Below are 19,468 nucleotides of genomic sequence, written 5' to 3' on the forward strand. Positions count from 1 at the left end.
ACGTCCAACTGATGGCCATAATTTGTTTGCTGATGAAGTTGTACATCGTTTACTTCAAGATTTTCGTACTCCTTGCGAATTATGGATGCGCACGTATGTTAATTAATATGGCGCCACTCATTGTCTGAGTATTTGATGACTTATTTTTCTTCCGCAAACTGTGCGAAGCTTCGAGTCAGGCTAAAGAATTGTTTGTAGATCTGTAGTTGGACGCGAATTATTTTCGTATCTTTGAGGCTGCACAGTTTTCGTTAAATTCTGGTATTCTAATTCCTGAGATCATTTTCATCGAGTCTATAAACATGTCTTGTATGCTACGACGAACGACAAATATGAAATAAGTATTCAAACATGCAGAACTAGTTATATGAGTTTTGCTGAAATTTCGCTTTTTTTTCTGTGATCGCAACAATAATTATATTTTTATTGATGGAAAATAAATCACAGATTCGTTTATCATTTAACAGAAAATATTAACGTAATGGCACAAATTGCTAATATTTTTTTACAACGCAATTGCAATTTATCACGTAAGCAATAATGAAACTGTAGGTACTATTGTAACTTTTACGGCTATTATACGAAAACTGAAATGAATTATTCTATTTTATGATCATTAATTAAAATTTATGTACATATACAACTAGCAAATATATTCTCGCTCATTCAGACCAAGATTGTGGTCAATCCAGTGTTGAATGCGAATATATTCAGCAAAACACACAAAAAATATACGTGGCAGAATCTTTAGCTGTACGTAATTGAAAAGTAAAAATTTCGTAAATATCGATGTTCTTTTGTAAATAATATCTCAAACCATCTTCAACTTTATCGTTCTGTTATTATAAACTTTTTTGAACTCGTCGTTTTCATTTATTTTTACGTATAAAATAGCACATAATTCATAGAACCTTTTTTGTCGACGTTTTAAAGTATCTGAATTTTGATCGTCATCTTTCGATATCATATGCGCAGAATCATATTAATTGCTAGCACAATTTCTCAGCACAAAAATTTTATTCCGTATTAATTTTGACTGTTTGTCAAGTTGTAAATCATCTCGAAGCTATAAATTTATCGAGGACCTTTGGTCGAGAAAATCATCTATTACCGCTTTTTATTCTTGCTGTTTTATTTAATCGGATAATTTTTGGAGTTTTCGATGCGGATGAAAAATTTCACTTTCTATTTTGCGCAAACGAAGATGACAAAATTGCGTCTTGTTCCGAGAAAGTCGCGAGGCGCGAGATTCTTTTCGGAAAGAACAACAGGTTCTAGAATTCCATCGACACACGTCCTTGTATTTCCATACAGAGAAGTAATGAAATGATTTTGATCGACTTATGGAAGTAGAAATTTGCGTATAAATTACCGGCTAATTTTGTTTTGACTTCCGACTTCTTGATATTTGCCTTGTTTGAGGTTATCTACGTTTTAGTCTTGAAAGTTGGATTAACGACGTCGGATTTCGTGATGTCTTTGGGAGGTCTGCGTAAATATAAAATTCATCAATTTTTTTATTCGGCGGTGCTGGCAACCGTGAAAACCGGTTGAATTTTATGGAATTAAAATTTTTAAGAGTCACGACCGTCACTCGAAGTAAATCGCTTTTTATTTTAACAAAAGTTGAGGGGAGCTGAAACCAGGAATCGGGGCATTGACATTATGAAAACAAATTTGTAAGCTGAGAGAAAAAATCGTTGAATCAACTAAGTGTGCAGTCACGGGAAGTGAAATGAATATTCATTTGTGTCAATTCAAGATCCGTTGATCCAACAAAATGTTTCGTCGTCTTAAATAGTCCAATTAAACATTTTCTTGGACCAACAGATCTCGAATTGACACAAATAAATATTTATTTCGCCGCCCGTGACCGCACCTTTAGTTGATTCAACGAATTTTCTCTCAATGTGCACATCTACGTACAACGATGAGTTTAGTAAGATGTTTATTTTTGTTGACTTTATGGAATATTGAGAGATTGATGTGTTTTTTTTTTTTTAACAAGACATTCTGCGTTCAGATTCTTTGTTTGCTAAAATTAGAGAAAAGAAATCTTTAACGCAAAGACCTGAGGTTTTACTACGAGAAATAATGTATTGTGTTACAAAATGCGGAAAGTGCGTGATTTCCGTTGAGCGTGAAGTTTGTGGCGTACGGCAAAGAGGCGTGTGCTGTAATCATACGAGTCATTTTTTCCAACACCCTTGAAGAAAAGTTTCATTTGAAGAGTATATAAGGTGCCACTGACATCGGGTAAAATTAGAGTTAGGTAACTTTCGCTAAATGATGGAGTGCATAAAATTAAGCCGTTACAAAATACGCATGCATCAAAGAAAGCCGCGACGTGTAAAATAGAGCTTTCCAGTTGTGCGCATGCGCTGACGTGATTTTACCGCACTGTTCGGAAATGGGGCACTTTACGCCCCTTCAAAGTCAGGCACGGTAGAGTTTCACAACTTGGAGGTTGTTCGTGAGTAGAACCATGCAACGAAGTGTCAAAGTTACAAGGAAATTTTTTTTCTCGCGTCGAAATTTGTACCAAAAACTGGCGGGATACCCCTTATATATTTTAGCGAGAATCTTCGACGCGTATAAACGTTGAACGGACGTCGTTATACAAGTCTGGCTCTCATTCAGCATCGTCGCAGCTGTTTTTTGTCCTCGTATAATAAATTCAATGCGGGGGAGAAGTAGGTAGAGACAGCCGAGCGACGTATAAGGCTGAACCAGCTCTCAGACGTAATGCGGAATTCGATGATGTCAGGCGTCCGAAAGACGATGCAAATGTCAGGCTGAAACGTGAGCTGCCAGGTTTTTTCCTATTCATTCTTCTTCTTTTTACATTTAGCCAGCGAAAATTGTTTGGGTTTTGTTGACTTCTTGCAAATTCATACTGCGCATCGCGACCGAGCATCCATTATGATACCCATCTATGTCCACAGTACCATATCCCATACTTAGCACGCTTTGATTGCTATGCGGTGAGAAAGAATTCGGAATTTTTGGTTCATCGGGAAAGGCGACACCGCGATTATTAACCAGGCAGAAACTTGCACATCCTCGAGGTTTCCGCGACCCTGACTGTGAAGCCACTTCAGAGCGACGTCTTTTTTTAGTCACTTTTTAGTCCTCATATATAGTCCTCGATAAATAATTGTGAAACGGAAAGGACCTTTGACACGCTTTATTGCGGACATCGTGTTGTACGACGATAAATTCGTTACAACACAGATTAGAATGATTCGAAACTAGAGATTTTCCGCGTAAAAAAAAAAAAAAAAAGAAGCGAAAAGATGTGATAAAAGTTGAAACTTACCGAGAGAGGGGTCGGAAAAGTTTAAAAAATAAAAAGTTAAAAAAATAAAAGAATATTCAACATAATAAACGGTGACTAAGTTCGAGCATATTTCAAGGTCGTTACAGAATTTTTAAGTCTGAAACACCCATTTAAATAATTAAGATACCAGAGGCCCTTAATTTATCATCTATTGTGTATAATCTGCAATAATGTTTTTTCTGTTACACACAGCATGGTCATTTAAGAGAACCCATCAGTGAAAGTCCAAGCTATTTCAATTAATGTGGAATTTTGCTTAATGTCAATAAAGTTTCACGAAGCAAGTATCGTAACAATATGGAATAAGTACGATTGCATTCAGTATATTCCTAGGTGTCAGTGTAAATATGGAACGTTAAAACTTAGTGTTTATTAGAAAGCTTCTTGCGACACAGATGCTTTCGTCACAAATTTGAATGGTAGCAAAAAAATCGCAAATTAATATTTAATTTGCAATCTGCTGATTGACTATCAAATTACAGTCCACAAAATATGCTCAAATACTGTGTGGAAATAAACAATTGACTACAATTTTTGAAAATCTATTACAAATTGAAAGTTAATTCGTACTGATCCGCTCAAATATTAATGCGTGTCAAATATGAATTACATATGATTAGAACATGTGTCATTATTTTATGGTAATGGGATAACAGTTTTTTTTTAAATAGATCTGTCTTCGCAGAAATAAATAGTTTTAGGTCCACTATGTTTGAACTGACAAAGTGGGCGTTTTTTAATACCATTCACACCTTTGCTGAATGATTGCGAATAGTAGCGTTTACCAGATTTTTCGATGACCACATTATTCAAATTTGATTACACTTCACCGTATTCTCTACCCAGCGTTACATCACCTAGGTCAATGATACCGCACAAAAAATTGAATCATTCGTCTCAAAATCTCAGATACTCGGAGTTAGACTGACCACTTTGACGAAGCAAATTTCTATGGCGTTACGTAAGTATTATAAGAAAGGTGTTACGTCCGGCGTGTCAATCAGATTCTTATTACCAAATATCTGTTCTTCATATCGAATCGTATAGTCTTCTTGTCCTCGTAGTGTACAGTGCAATTTCTTTAATTGCACTAGACTGACATCTCGGAAGCAAGGTGAGATACGAGAAAATTTGAAGTATAAATTCTTTGGGGTCCTACGGGGGAAAGAATTCTACCGTATCACTTATAATATGTTAAAAGTGGAGTCGTTGACGACAGGTAAAAGTCAACTTGGTCTTATTTCAATGGAACGGTATATTTTTTCTCTCGGAATGTAAATTAAAATTGCATCAGCAAGTACGGGATCACACAGGTTTGGCCTCAACTTGATGAGTTACGAGATGTGAGCGGGGCAAAGTGGTCTAGATGTTTCTAGATATCGGTTTGAAACTGTTGAAAAAATCAACCTTTACATTAACTGACAGACTTTCAAGGTCAGACATGGTCTTAAAGTTCAGTTCAATGTAATTCTCGGCCGTACCATTTCCTTCTACCCTTTTTATACCCATAATCTATCGAAAATGTTCTAAATAGTCGCCTCATTAAAGTCCACTTCCATTGCATTTTTCGTGTAATTCCCTCCAACCGAATACACTTCATATCTTTTCGACAGTACACATGATTCAACGTGTTATACGTTAAATAACCACATACTGAAAACAAATTCGAAGATACATTCAATTCGACAATTATTAAGGCTAATTTATCTTTAACCATTCCACATCCTAACAAACCCAGTGCGTAGAGCACTTTTACAGAATATCACCCGTTATCTCGAAACAGAAGAAAAGATGAGAAAGTTGAAAAATCATAAACGTTGTACGATATAGAATCAGATTCACCCTTATCGAATTTAGTTTCAATCCCATTGAGAAAAGAGCGAAAGGGTTTGTTTTAATAACGAACTATCATCATGCAGGACGAAACCATTTTTGTACGAGTCTTTATGCATCCGTATGAATATTGTTGGACTTTTTAATTCTGCCAGTCATGTTCAAGGGTTGTCCAGTTTTAGGAATTAGGCACCTTCAACACATTCGACACACCTGGTGTTGTTGGAAGGTGTTGGTAGGTTTAGTTGGAGCGGTGGGATGAATACAGTCGAGCAGTAGTGCTTGGGGGACGTGCATCATGGAGAGGCAGGGATGTTTTTAGATAAGGGATTCACCCAGGGTCTGAGTAGGATGTTAGACAAACTTTTTTGCGCTAATGGATGTCCGCCCTGTAAATCCCAAACATAATTACCACTGTCAATCCATTACGTTCGACGATGTCCTGTACGCGAGTTCGCGGTGACATGTCCAAACTGCTACTGACGAACGCGATCAACGCACTTCAGAAATTGAGTTTGATCAAACACCGTCGTTGCGACGCTTATACCTTATCCTTATCCAGTCGGAAAGAGTGGATATCTATCGTACCTGAACGTGAATAGCTTTGAAGCCATTGTTGAACTCCGTCAGTGGAAGCATCGTACGGCCATTGTGTGCCATGATGAAAAATACGTCAAGAGTTTGCTCGGTTGATGTTCGAAATGCATGAATTTGTAAAGGTAGTGTAAACCTAATGTTATATTTACAGAAGCTTTCATTACGCAAACAATTTCGGTCTAGTCTAGTGTGATACACAGTTCAATTTACTTTTTTTCATCATCCTTCGATTATACTTTTATTGTACAATCTCTCATATTCCCCCAGCAATGTTTCTCAATTCAATACATTTTTTCAGCTGCTGTCCGTTTAAATGTAACTCGAATGAATTTGTTAGTTTAAGTTTTCTAAATTTTATTCACTGTTTTCATCTGTTGTTTCCCATTCGGTCGTTTTGAAATAAGCACAATCGTCAAATTCTGTTGGCAGCTTAACGAACCCGTATTCTTCCGTTCACAAATCTTCATTTCTTTTTCATCGCCCCAACATTTTCAGCCCAATGTTGTTCCATACATCAATATTTAGCTGCACACGTAGGTGAAGGGTTTCCGTGTACCTTCTAAAGTATAATAAATTGCTCTTTCTCCCGATCCTCTCTCCACTCGATGCCGGCTTACTGCCTGCCTTTCTCTACGCAGGCTACTTCACTCGGTCTTTGATTATTTATCCGTTCACCAATTCGCCTATACCTATAGGTATACCCTGCCACTGTGGCGGTTCTAATTATGTGTAGCGAGCGAAGCTCTCGCGAATGCTCATCCGAGAAATAGATACTAGGCCGAGGCACTTGGCACCTGGCGTTTTTCAACCGACGTACAACCGTTAATTACGCTTTTCAACATTACTGTTCGCCCGTCGCGGACTTACTTTATAATATCCCAAACAGTAAATTGCGGTGCCGCTGACTCATCAATGCGGATGTGCATCGCATCTGCCATGCCATGACTGCTATACGCAGTTCGGGTTTATTGGTATTCGTTTATTGAGAAAGTTGAGAAAACTTGTAAATCGCTGCGGAGAATCGATCGACGCCCAGCATTTCACAGTACCTTGAATTTATCGCGTTCCGATCGAGCGAAGATTCTTCGTATTGTTTGAGTACGAGGCCGGCATGCATTTGCAGGGTACAAGTGTTCTAGATATCGAACCTTTTTTCTCGCCGTTTTGACGTAGGAATTGTTAAAAATCAACGCTCGACAAGCACACGTTCTTTACATAGTTATCCAGTCACTCTACGTTTGATGTTCCATTGTCACGTGTGATCGGCAGATCGATGCCGCCAATTCTGTTTGAAATTCGTGCTTTCGGTTTATGATTTCTTTGGGCGAATGAAAAACCTGATGCATAGAACTGTATAACGGAATTCCTCTCTTTGAAAATCGTTTTTACAATAGAATTTACTTAATGACGAATAATAAAGTCTGACACCTTTGTATCATTGGTGCTTTTTTTAATCCACAGTCTTAGTCTTCTCGAATAGACAAGTAGGTTTAATCTTTTCAATTTGTCAAACTAAACACCTGTCACTATTAGTATAATTACACTCATTACCTACTAATCCTGTCAACCTCGACTGAACTCTCCAACTCTGCAGCCGCAAATATGGAGTCTGTGTACGTACATATATGGGCAGCATATTATTCTCAATTTGCGGTTCTCCGTTTATGTATGACAGACGCGCAGAACGGATGAAGTGCAGTCGATAATGGTGGCGGTGGCTATGCAAGCGGACGAGTTTATATAGAACAAGTCATTACTTGAACTACTTCCGGTAATCTTGGTTCGATCGTCGTCGTCTCGATTGGGGCCGATCATATTTATATATATATTTTTATATATATATATATGTATACTCGATAAAATATATATATATATACTTGTCGTCACTCCAGACGTCTCATCTTTCTGCCGACTCATTTCCGGATTAGGTAGGGCAGCCACCGGATTTCATCCTCTCTGAACTCTTCAGTCACCTCCGTTTCACCGATCGGAATACCGATTACCTGATTTCTAAAGATCTTACGCTTCGTCGGTAGTATTGATTTTGGCCGCGGTGTTGTTTTTTTTTCTTCTGTTCTGATTTTATTATCATTACTATGTTACCATTTCGATTGTTCTGATTATTGCCGTCGCCATGCGCTTCGATTTTACCGAAGCGATTATTACCCAAGCGAAAAATTTTAACTTCCATGGAACGGCGATGTCGAATGGATTGAGAATAAAATGCATAATGTGCCGAAGAAGTCGGGAATGGAAGTAAAATCAGGGAAATATTTTCTCTTTTTACATTGATAATTCTCGGTTGAATACCCAAGGTTTTGTATAGCTGACGATGAGCATCGACGTGTATTGGGTACAGAATACACTAGAGGTGCATGCATCGTTTTTTATTTTCATTCCCATTTCGCGATACCTTAAATTTCAAACCGAAGCCTCGTTATTCGTTTTTGCATTTTGCAGCGTTGATCGGAGCTACGCGAATAGCTGATTGATTATCTTCCTTTGAATTATTTGATGCCTGTCCGGCAACTGCCGTAATTGTGACGATAAAATTTGTTCAATCTTTATAATACTTTTGTGAATCGATGATACTTGATTGCTTGTTGATCAGCGTACTATTGCATGTTAAGTCGTGAGATAATAGATATGACACCGGATATCGAATCTTCGTTTGACCAAATTGCTGGCCGTTTTTCATTACAAATAGTGATTGTTTCTATGAAAATACCGCAGTTCTTCATTCAAAATGTGCGATCAGTACACGATCCTAGTACCGTATGTGGCAATTCACGTGGAATTCTTATTTCGATCAATTCTAATAAAATATACGAAGAAACATTACCTGTAGAATAAATCGGTTATTTTAAAAGCACAGAATTAATTATTAGTGGGGGGGAGTAAAAGATACATAATTATTTAAATAGAAAAATTGAACCACAGTGATTTACATGGTGTATCATGTGAACCAGCGTAAATTCGTGAATATCTGCTGTCGAATAATTGTCCTAACAAAGTATTTTTAAGTGTTATTCTACTGCGCAAGTCAGAATCGGTTTACGACATATCACGGTAGCATTATCAGGATTGAGACCCAAGGCTTTAGAGAAGATGCCAAACTTGGGGCCGGTGAGTTTGTGCAATAAAGTGCCACTTTCAGCCGATGAGATGGTTCTCAGAAATTTCTAGCCGCCTTTAAAACGATCAATGCTACTCTTAATCGGTTCGATTGGCAGTGTCTACTGGTCCTTATTAACGAGTGAGAGAAAAGGAGGTAGAAGCGATTCATTAGTTCGAAGCATTCTAATACGATTCAAATTGATTACAGAGAAAATTTTTATCACTTCTTTATTCAACAAAATTTCCAATGTAACAGCTTTTACCGATACAGGAAAAAAATTTGGATAAAAAAATACGAAATTCAACACGAAGTGTTAATTGAAAGCTGTAACGGATTGAAATCTGTGGAAATTTTTTATCCATTGAGGAATAGTATTCTCCTGCAACTGTCCGTAAAAAAACTTCTGTGGCATTTTTAACATGGTTATTCGGCTTGATGCTTTTAAGAATATGAGTATAGCTGTACCAAATTCTGCTAAATCATTACTTCGAAATTCTGAAACTTGAATTCAACGATTTCTCCTGGAGAAATTTGCAATTGGGAGATTGAGTGCGAGTCCAAGTTCCAAATGATCAAAGTTGAGACTGACGGCTACATTGAACGATAAGAAATGCGAATGTAAAATTCTGAATGTTCGAAACTCTAAATAGTGAAAACTCTGAACGTCAAGAATCTTCATTTATGCATTTTTCGTCATTGACACTTCGGTCTATTCACAGTTTTGAGCATTCGGAATTTCGATAATTCGATGTAACCGCCAGTCTGAACTTTGATCCGCAGACAGAAGATTCAACAAACTGACTGTTCTCACGGCCAACTGCAGTCCTAAGAACGTTTCAAGATCCCTAAAAATATGTTGTCTTCGGAACACATGAGAAAAATACTCTGCGTGACAATCGCTTGTATCACGGCCGATAATTTCGCGTGTCAAATCCAGCCGGAACGCTTCGATCAGGTTCTATACTGTAACCACCGGTGGTCGAGATACAGTCGGGCGAATGATTCCATTCCAGTCATGGCCAAAGATATCGTCGATGATCCTCGATCGACGATCCAGCCTCTTTTTCTTCCGTGACAATAAAAGGAGGACGCGACGTCTCCGGGAGAGGAGAAGCGTCGAAGGAGGATTGCGGGGGAGGGAAGGAAGGCAGCAAAGAACCTACTTTCCCCAATGATTGGCCCACTAACCGTGATATTCTCGCATCAGACTTCTTTCTATGTATTTCTGCTTCGTTACCTTTCTATGTGGGTTACATGAGATTGGGTCTTTCGATGACATCTAGCCCTGGTGATGTATGCACAAATATCTCGTTGGAGGATTTTTGTTTCGTCTGGAATATGCACATCGCATGGGACAAGCTTTTGTTTTTTGTTTGACGTTTTCCGAGACATCGGAGTCTGGTAAAAATCACTACGCTTCGGTTTCAGCTGCAGTGTTTCCCAAACTTGGATTGGTCGATTACACTGGTCAGCGGTAGTTTGGTGTCCTTGATATTTGAGTGGTATTACTAAGATTTGTGTCAACAATCTTGCGAGTAAACGTAGTATTTCGAAATTTGCTTCGCAGTTATTCATTTTATCGACATTTTCGTACAGACTCAAACGAGCAATATTTAGATGAAAAATTTGATCTTTCAAAACTTAATATCTAAAGTTTATCAAAATACGTTATACGTAGCAATGAAATGGTATCTAAACATTTATCTAAATGTAGAGAAAATCTTGAAGTCGAACATTAGAAATTTTTATACGCGGATTCTCGGCCGTCAGGTTTTTCCTCGTTTTTAAATATCGCGAGTCTGAGAGTCAGCGGGCGCCTGAATATCCAAGCATTTCTAAACTTATGAAATATCGCTCCTGGCAGCAGGAAGCACTCGAAATCTCTCGGAACTTTACGAACCTTTTCACGAGCTTATATTCCGACGGTTTGTCGGATGCTCAGAAATTGCTACCCGCGGGATCATCCGAGATGATGCATTTGCCATACGAGTAGATATTTGAACACGTGGCCCGAGTGGCTAACAAGAATATTCGACCTGGCATTTTTATTGGAAAATAAAATATAACTGCTCACCGAGCAAACCGATACATCAGAATCTTGGATTTTCGTGGTTTTCATTCAATCGCGTGACATTTTTTCACCCGCCTAAGACTCGTCGACGTTCACACTAGAGCTACCACTTTTTCTTCGGGTATTCGGATTATCCGGATAGTTCGAGCACTTGAATTGGATACTTGAACTACGCGAACAATATAGGGAATACGGTTTGTGTTGAGATAGTTGTACTACAAGTATCACAGCTACGCGTTAGATATAACTACTAATGTGTACATATTCTTGACAATTTTTGCCAATTCACTACAGATTTTATACGCAGAAATGGAGCAAGATTACAATTTCTGTACAGCAAAGTGGAATTTCCATACATTCCGTGTGAATTCGACAGTTGACTTACAATCTTATGAAACTTTGTCGCATAAATACACAATTTTTTTCTGAAATTTCTTAACTTGCGGTGCGAAAGTAATTTATTTGCTAGTTTTCTACAAATTGCTTTGGATATAATAACTATCCGGATATTCAGTCTATGGGGATATCCGAATTACCGGGATACTCGAACCATTCGTTTACTCGAAATGTACGGATTTGAAGTTTCATAACTGACGAATCCGAGTAATTTAGATATCTAAATATCCGAATAGCTCGGTTCCACGTATAAGCTCTAGTTCATATACCTACTTTACATTATATAAAGCAGCTAAAGGGTTGTTATTCACATCAAACAATTTATTTGAAGAGTAGCAGACACGAACGGTGATAAGTTTAAACGTGGCAACTGACTGTGAATGTATACTTGTGCATATCTGTACGAAGTTTTTACCTCTTGGTTGTCTTGAATTTCTCTCCATTAATCGTCGTTATCTTGATTCCTTTGACAAATAAGACGAAGATGTAAGCTGGTCGAGAAATTGTTTTGCAGTTCCAGTCGAAAGCCGGACGGTTCGATTAGTCTTGACTGCATCGATTTGTAATTTCATAAGTTTATCGATTTCTCGTGCTCTCTTGCGGCACGGAAAGTTCCTTGATCATAAGATTGAAGTTCGTAGTGTTTTTGTAATAAGTTGATCGAGAAAAAACTCAGTTATACCGCAACCACCCAAGTTTTACGGGTGGCAAGAAATTAGTTTCACATTTATTGCTCGAGTAGCAATTTTGAATATATGATTTTTTTAAACTTCAATTTACTTATCTTTCACCCTTCAACAGTCAGATTAACTGAATTTTGTTCTATATTATCATTTCTCGCTTTCGGTTGAGTTCGATTCATAAATGAATAGATCACCGGGTTGAAGTTCATCGTTTCAAACTCGTCAGATTTCAATTACACAACGAACATTAATTATTCAAACCCCGGTCTCAGTGACAATTCGAGTTTTCGATCAAGTTCGATTGATCAAAACTTCGGATATAAGGTACATAAATATGTCTCCCTCTCTCCGTTGCACGTCTTCAAGTACGCGTCGTTTCAGTACCTAACCTATAAATAAAATAATTTATTTCAACTTTGTATAAATTTTACAGTCATAATTTCTTCGCTGAATTATCGAACCTTCTCAGTTTCACTAGCGTGTTATTTAGAAAGTAATAATACTAAATGTCTCTACTGCCTGTAGAGACTTTGAAAATTCGTATTTTAAACACTCCATACAAAACCCCAAATCCGCAACAGCCTACGGCTCTGTTTTCTTTTGCATGTTTTTATACACTATATAACTACGTTCATATTTTACACCGAGCAAATCAAGCGATGGAAAGAAGTTGAAGTTATGATCGTGAACTTTCAGACCCCGACCTTTCGTCTGCCGAGGCCGCGCTCGGAGTGCGATTATAACTTTCACAGATAGATGGGAGGCGATAATAAACTATAGAAAGGTGCTTACGGTTAACTATCTCGGTCAGCACTTCCTCTGTTTACGCCGGCAATTCCCGGATCAAACATCTCATCTTATAGATAGATAGTCCTTTACAGTCGTCGATTGTGGGATATTTCGTTAAGCTGTTCAAAATTCGAATTGATTCAATGACATCGATATCTTAATATCGATTGTTGAATTAGCTACGTTTGCGCAAGCGTATCTGACGATTATTAACGACTGAATATTAATTTTTATCGTAATTTAACTGAAAACGAAAGTATTAAAAACAAAATTCACATCTTTCATCTCAATTATTTACTATCCTGAAAGATACGAACAAGTTATTTTCGCGGCATAGTTTGAAATATGTTTTTGTCCGTCGAGAAGCGCAGCACCACTTTTTATCTTTCGGTAGAAATTACTCGAGTGGGTACGTTGGAAATAAAGTTGATGAAAAAAGGGAAAAAACAAACAAATCTGTGGCATTTCCGACCTCTGCAGCAACGTCCTTATCTTGCTGGAGGTCATTCACCTGTCCCTCGCAACATTCTTCTCCGTTTTCTTCAATAGTGCCAACTTTATAATCCAATTTTTATATCGAGTTACCTCTTCTCGGGGAAATTTTTGCACTCTGTCGTTATTCGGTGTAAATTAATAAGCGAACAAGTGTTGACTTTCAATATGTACTTTCACCTAGGTGAGAACTCATTCGCGTAGTAATCGACTGCTTATACGTGACTCTGACCCACGGCGTATCATCCGACGTTTGAACTGCTTCTTCATTTTATGATCATTGCGAGACCGGTGTTTCAATATTTTGTGCTTCGTATGGTTTAAAAAAAGTGCGATGTGATAAGGCGAAGATGACACAAATTACGAACTCGCAATTAAACTAGATAACGTTAATTTCACGAAGATATCATAGACATTATAACGATCCAGAACAGTAAATTTAAATTACCCATCTTGCAGAAAATGCGAAAGGATTCTTTGAATAGATTCGCTTCGTGACTAACCCGTACAACAAACATTTTGCTGATCCGTTTTTTTCGATCTTTTCTTATTTAAATTTCTTCCAGTCTGAAGGGGGGGGGCGGGGCTGAATGCAGATAAGAAGCGAAGCGACAGCGGCAGCCTCAATCAGGAGATACGCAAACAACTTCTGGCTCGTGAATGAAATTACTAAAAGCACAAAGGAGATAAAAGCCACTCTGTACCGCGGGTCACGTAGAGCCACCCTCCTTGTCGTGAGGGAGGAAATCAGGAACGCCGGGACACTGATCTCATTGCCGATCGGCTCCCGGCTTATCGGATATAAAAATCACGGCTACCTCGCGTGTCGACAAACGCATGAAACTAACGGAAGCAGGACCGGTGATCGCTCACAAACCGAGCGTTGCGCGAATCTGATTCGCCGACGATTCGGTACTTGGAGAAGTTCCCGATCGACGCGACGCCGTAAACTTATCCCGCCTGCAGGACAATTGCCGTGCATCACCGGGACCCCGAAGAGCGTTCACCCTGTCAAGTTTCATCGGACTCCTCCGAGGAACATCTAACTATCCTATTTTCAAGATAGACGATAGAACGCTGAGATGGAAACTATGTTGTCTTTTCTCCCGGGGCGGTTTGCATCTGCGAGCTTGTAATCGAGGAGGAAAATGGCAAAAAACGTGAAACGAGGCAAGGAGCCTCTGCGCATGCGCGTACCTAGTTATACTTGTAACCCTGTACCTAGGCTATGTAGAGTCGAGCGACTCGCGCCGGATAAAAGGCCGCCCCTTCGGAGATGCGGGACTTACTTGTTGGAAGGCAAACTTTTCACATGATCTCCAAAAGTTTTCACTTACTTCGGGAGAGGCTGGGCGGTAATGAGCAAAGTGGGTAGTTCCTTTTTGAGCGTTTCAAACTTTCGCCAATTTTCGGATGGCGGCTCTCACCCCTCATGATTTACCCTCGGAAAACGCGTTGTTGACCCCGCGTCCATTAATATTTTAAGATCATTAGCAGCATCGATTCGCTGCGCTCAGCGAATGCTTACCGAATTATCAGGCTTCAGCCACGGCCGGGCTCGTGGATTAATCAGTTTTAACTGCTACGTAGGCGGGGAAATTAAACGTGCCTACTCTTCGTTGACGAATGAAATATTGAGATTGGGTAGCGCGTCTCGGAGGTGAGAGACTTTTCCTCGAACCTAGCGATGTAATATCCTCTCCTTCCAAGAGTACAGAGTGCGGAAGTCGCCCTTTCGGCTCGATCTTTTGCCACACTTTGTCATCCGCACTTCCAGCTCCGGTTTCCTACGCAGGACCGAGCTAATTATTCCATTTGAGCACAAACTTAATTTCACCAAGCTTTACGGACACTTTCTTCGGTCATCACTTACTCGTTGGCTTTCCTTCAGTCTCTCGCTTTTTCCTCGTTAAGTACTTTTAAATGTGATTATATTTTACTTTTCTTTTCCTCTTCTATCGTCATACAACCTTTAGCATCAAACGGAATGGCTCAAGAAAACACTCAACGTGGTTGTATAAATGGTAAAACAAACTTGATTAAATTCCGCTCAATTCTCACCGTATCATGACAATGTATGCTTCGTGCTTCTGAGTCGGATTTTTACTCCGAGGCTTTCAATATTGTGAAAAAGCTCTATCCTCGATGTGCGCACGAACACTTGGTCCTTCTTTTTGCGCTGGATGTACCAAAGTTTGCCAGGCTGTGCCAGACGGGCTGCGAACGTTCATCTGAAACTTGAGAACGCCAAAGGGCTTCGGAAGTCTCGAAGAGCTCGAATGACAGGTCCTAACCCTTAACCTACACAAGGACTCGATTGTAAAAGCGCGCGATGTCAGCGGTTGAACGGCGTCTCTCAAGTTTGCCCACAAAGCGTTTTGTCGAGGGGCTTACACCGTGTACCTCTAAGCCGCTGATTCTGCAGACGTCGGTTGGTTCTCCAATTAAATCGGCTATGAAATTATGGCCTTTGGGAAATAGTCAGCTGACCGATGCCTAATGCTCTAAAAAAAAAAACTATCGCGCCCGGACGCCGGGATTTCTGGATTGTTCGACCATGTGCCTGTGTCGCTGGAAACCAGGGGGGCTTGTTTGGCCTCCTTCACCTTTGCGCTGCCATGCGCTGTGCCAGTCGGTGATAGTGGCGTCAAACGCCACGCCATGCGAAAGGGGATGCCGCAGTTTGTAGCCCGCTGGTACCCGACCCTAACTCGCAAATCCCGGGGGAACTCCACCCCCTCGACGATATTACATGTATTCCAAGCATAGCCAACATATTCATTCCGTGGTGGAATTTTGCATCATTTACCATCGTCCAAATATTTGTGGCTCCGACACACTCGAGACACATAGTTTCACGGTTTATTACGAATATTATATACATGCGAGGGTGATTCTTGCTAGAGGCAAACAAATTTTGATCAGTCATTTGCTATTGAGATTTTTTCCAACGTAAAACTATATCACAAAACGGTTCTTTTTTCGTACTTGTCGCTTTCGATTCACCTGTTTGAGAAGAAGAAGAAAAATTACGGCCGTACGACATGCAAATGGTCTTTTTCTGATAAACGGATTGTCCTAAAAAATATCAATCGAAACATATAAAATGGTGGTTTTCACTCGAACAATTTTGGACCAAAATAAAAAAAATATTTAAAATAATTCAAAGCTACATCAAATTTATTCAAGATGTCAAGAATACGCCATTATCTTCATCTTGATGATAGGACAAAAAGAAACTAGACGGAAAGACGAATATATTAAATTCTGATCCAAAGTGAGATGTCTGATTAATTTTTCTATGATTTATGATAATTTTTTCAATGACGAATTTCTGAAACGAAACATAAATCTACGATAACATGACTAAATATTTGAACATGTTCGTAAATTTAATTTCTCATTTTTCTAATTGGTTGGTCTAAATTCAAGGTGAGTTAAAAAAAAAAAAAAAATACTATTTGGAATATTATTTCAAAGTTGCAAAATCCACTTATTTAATTTTCCAATTCTTTTTTATTTTCTGAGAACGTTACGTTGTCTGCGTTATATTTCATCGAAGAATTTTCATCACCGAAATACGTACAAAATAATTCAACAAAATTTTTCAGTCTCAATATTGGAGAAACATTTACTCCGTACACACAAACTCGCTATTTTTTCTGGCTTCAAGAAGACTTTCTTCTGAGTAATTTCTTATAAAATTTCAAGATATCCCAATCAATTTACTTACTGCATTGGCACAGTCGGTAGACTATAGTTGCGGAACAACGGTCATAACCCCAATAATTTCACGCTCAAGGTAATTGAATTCAGAAGAATAGTGATCCGATCGTTTTTACTCCAGAACGTGCTGTTTCAGGGAAAGTCGATAGCTTGATCAGAACATATAGCCGATGGTTACACCTGTACATCCGAACTTGTGAGATATAAGAAATTATAGACATCATTTGTAAGCGTCATATTTTGAAATCTAGAAAGGTCTCTCGTGCAACTTCAACATAAACACATACCTACATGTAAAGTAAAATCATTGATAGATGAAAAGATACGTGATTACTGCATCAGCAATACGTTACGTATATTGGTGGGGATTGTATCTACGAGTTGATCGTCGTATCCACTGTTAACATCCATCAATCATCGCACACGATACTTAGCGGAATGACCCGAGTCTTTGCCTTTCTTTAGTCCTTTCACGGTTGTTGTTTCGCTAACCATTGGGGGTCAGCGAATCATACCCGAGTCAAAAAGGTCCCCAAGATCATCTCCTAGCCGCACTTGACCCAATTCCGGGGTTCCGGTGGCTTCGATCCCGATCACCGGATCGCCAGATCGCGTTGCAGGGCAGTTTTTCACCCGCCCTTCTCAGCCGATCTTTGCTTTGGTATCGAGGCTGTAAATTGATATATGGAGCGCAACGCATTACCGTTATAACATCGTGTCACAGTTTTCACTGAGAAATGAAGAGGGGGGGCGAGATCCATAGTGAGGAGCTAATTCCGTCAGTAACTCGTCTCGGAGGAGTCAGTCGTGAATTAGAAAGTAATTCCATCTGCATAGTTTATCCGTGTCAAGAGTTTCACACAGCTTCTTCTCCGCCATTCGGTATCTTTTTCCTCTTTCGATCCGCTTGACTCAACCTTCATCGACTTGGCAACCAAATATCGCGTCAAATATCGTCGGATCCTTGACAGAGCCGCGATTGATCTCTGCCATGCTCCCGGAATAAATCAATTACTCGTCACAAAGAACAGGTCAAAGTTACGAGTCAGAGAGCCTGAAATCCGTTGCTTCGAAGCTTGAGTCTGTTCCTTTCCAACTGCACGCTCGAAGGAGGGAAAAGCTGATACTCGCTTACATAATACAACGCAAGCCGCCTCTAAGCCCGGTTCCTGAATAGCCTAGCACCCGGAAAGGGCGGAGACATCAGGGAGGAACGTTTCGCTGACGCGGCTTCACTCGAAGGTACCGAAATATTGGTAAGGAGTTCCTCGCTCGGAAGGAACGGGCCCACAAAAATATTAAGTGACCTTGTCGCATCCTTTCCAACCTATCGTGGATGGACAGACTTGCCAGTGTATTTAGGTCATTCCGTTTTCGACCGAAATGATTCGACGCATTCATTACCGCTCTCTATTCGTCTCGCAGTCGAGGGGTTTATCACTCATGTAATAGTTGGGACAGCTGCAAATGTAATGTCCATGCAATGGTATGTAATCTCAGTACAATACCATGAAATATTCGTGTAATATCATGCAATAGTAGTGTAACGCCGTGTAATACTGTGCGATAGTTATGTAATACCCTGTAATAGTCATGCAATATCATGCAAATACCATGTAATAGTCGTGTAATATTATGTAATGGTGGTTGCAATAGTCATGAAATACCATGAAATACCTGTGTAATACAGCATGTAATAGTCATGTAATACCTGCGCGCGCAGTACCAAGCGCATGCGCTTTACAGTGTTTACCGGATTCGTGACATAACCTTGAAATTCGTATTGGCAACTGTTTGTATAACCTATGGACCGTTATTTCTCGACTTGATTGTGTGAGTCTGCCGGCTACAACACGTGAATGACGGAAAGGTACGTACTTAATTTAATCTGTCGCTTAGATCTGGCAAATATTCAATTATTTCTTGCTGACCTGTACAAAAGTTACAGGCAATTGAATTTCAGCGGTTTTTGTTATATAAATATAAGTAAATATACCTTAGCATGGGTGACGTGATATTGTTGTAATTTCCGATCCGTTGTATTGCTTCTAAGTTTGCGTCAATCCAAGAGAAAAGAAAGAATATGACCTAATTTTTTTACCACCTACCAATTTATGAAATGAAAAATAAAAGAAAAATCCTAACTGTCGCATAGTGCAGGACAGAATCATCTACAAGTGCTCAAAAATTGTGACACACTATCAATTATTTCAATTAAATTCCAAATAGATTCAATAATTATGCGTTTTTCAATTGACTTCATGAAAACATACGATTTCGTTGAAAGTTCTAAGAAATCAGATCTCTATCAGTTTGTCCTGGTTCCTTACTCATTGTTCATTCCAGAAGTGTCACAAATTGTACTATATTTTGGAATCAATCACTCTAGTTGACATTCACAATGTCAGCAGGTAACTGTGATG

General features: G+C 39.2%; 1 protein-coding gene across 2 annotated transcripts in view; it reads left to right on the forward strand.

Annotated features, from left to right (window-relative positions):
* Positions 1-19,468, forward strand: part of LOC138190342 (CCR4-NOT transcription complex subunit 6) — a 319,292-nt gene that overhangs the window by 23,079 nt on the left and 276,745 nt on the right. The window lies entirely within an intron of this gene.

Source organism: Neodiprion pinetum, chromosome 1, assembly GCF_021155775.2.
Source record: "Neodiprion pinetum isolate iyNeoPine1 chromosome 1, iyNeoPine1.2, whole genome shotgun sequence".
NCBI lineage: Eukaryota > Metazoa > Arthropoda > Insecta > Hymenoptera > Diprionidae > Neodiprion > Neodiprion pinetum.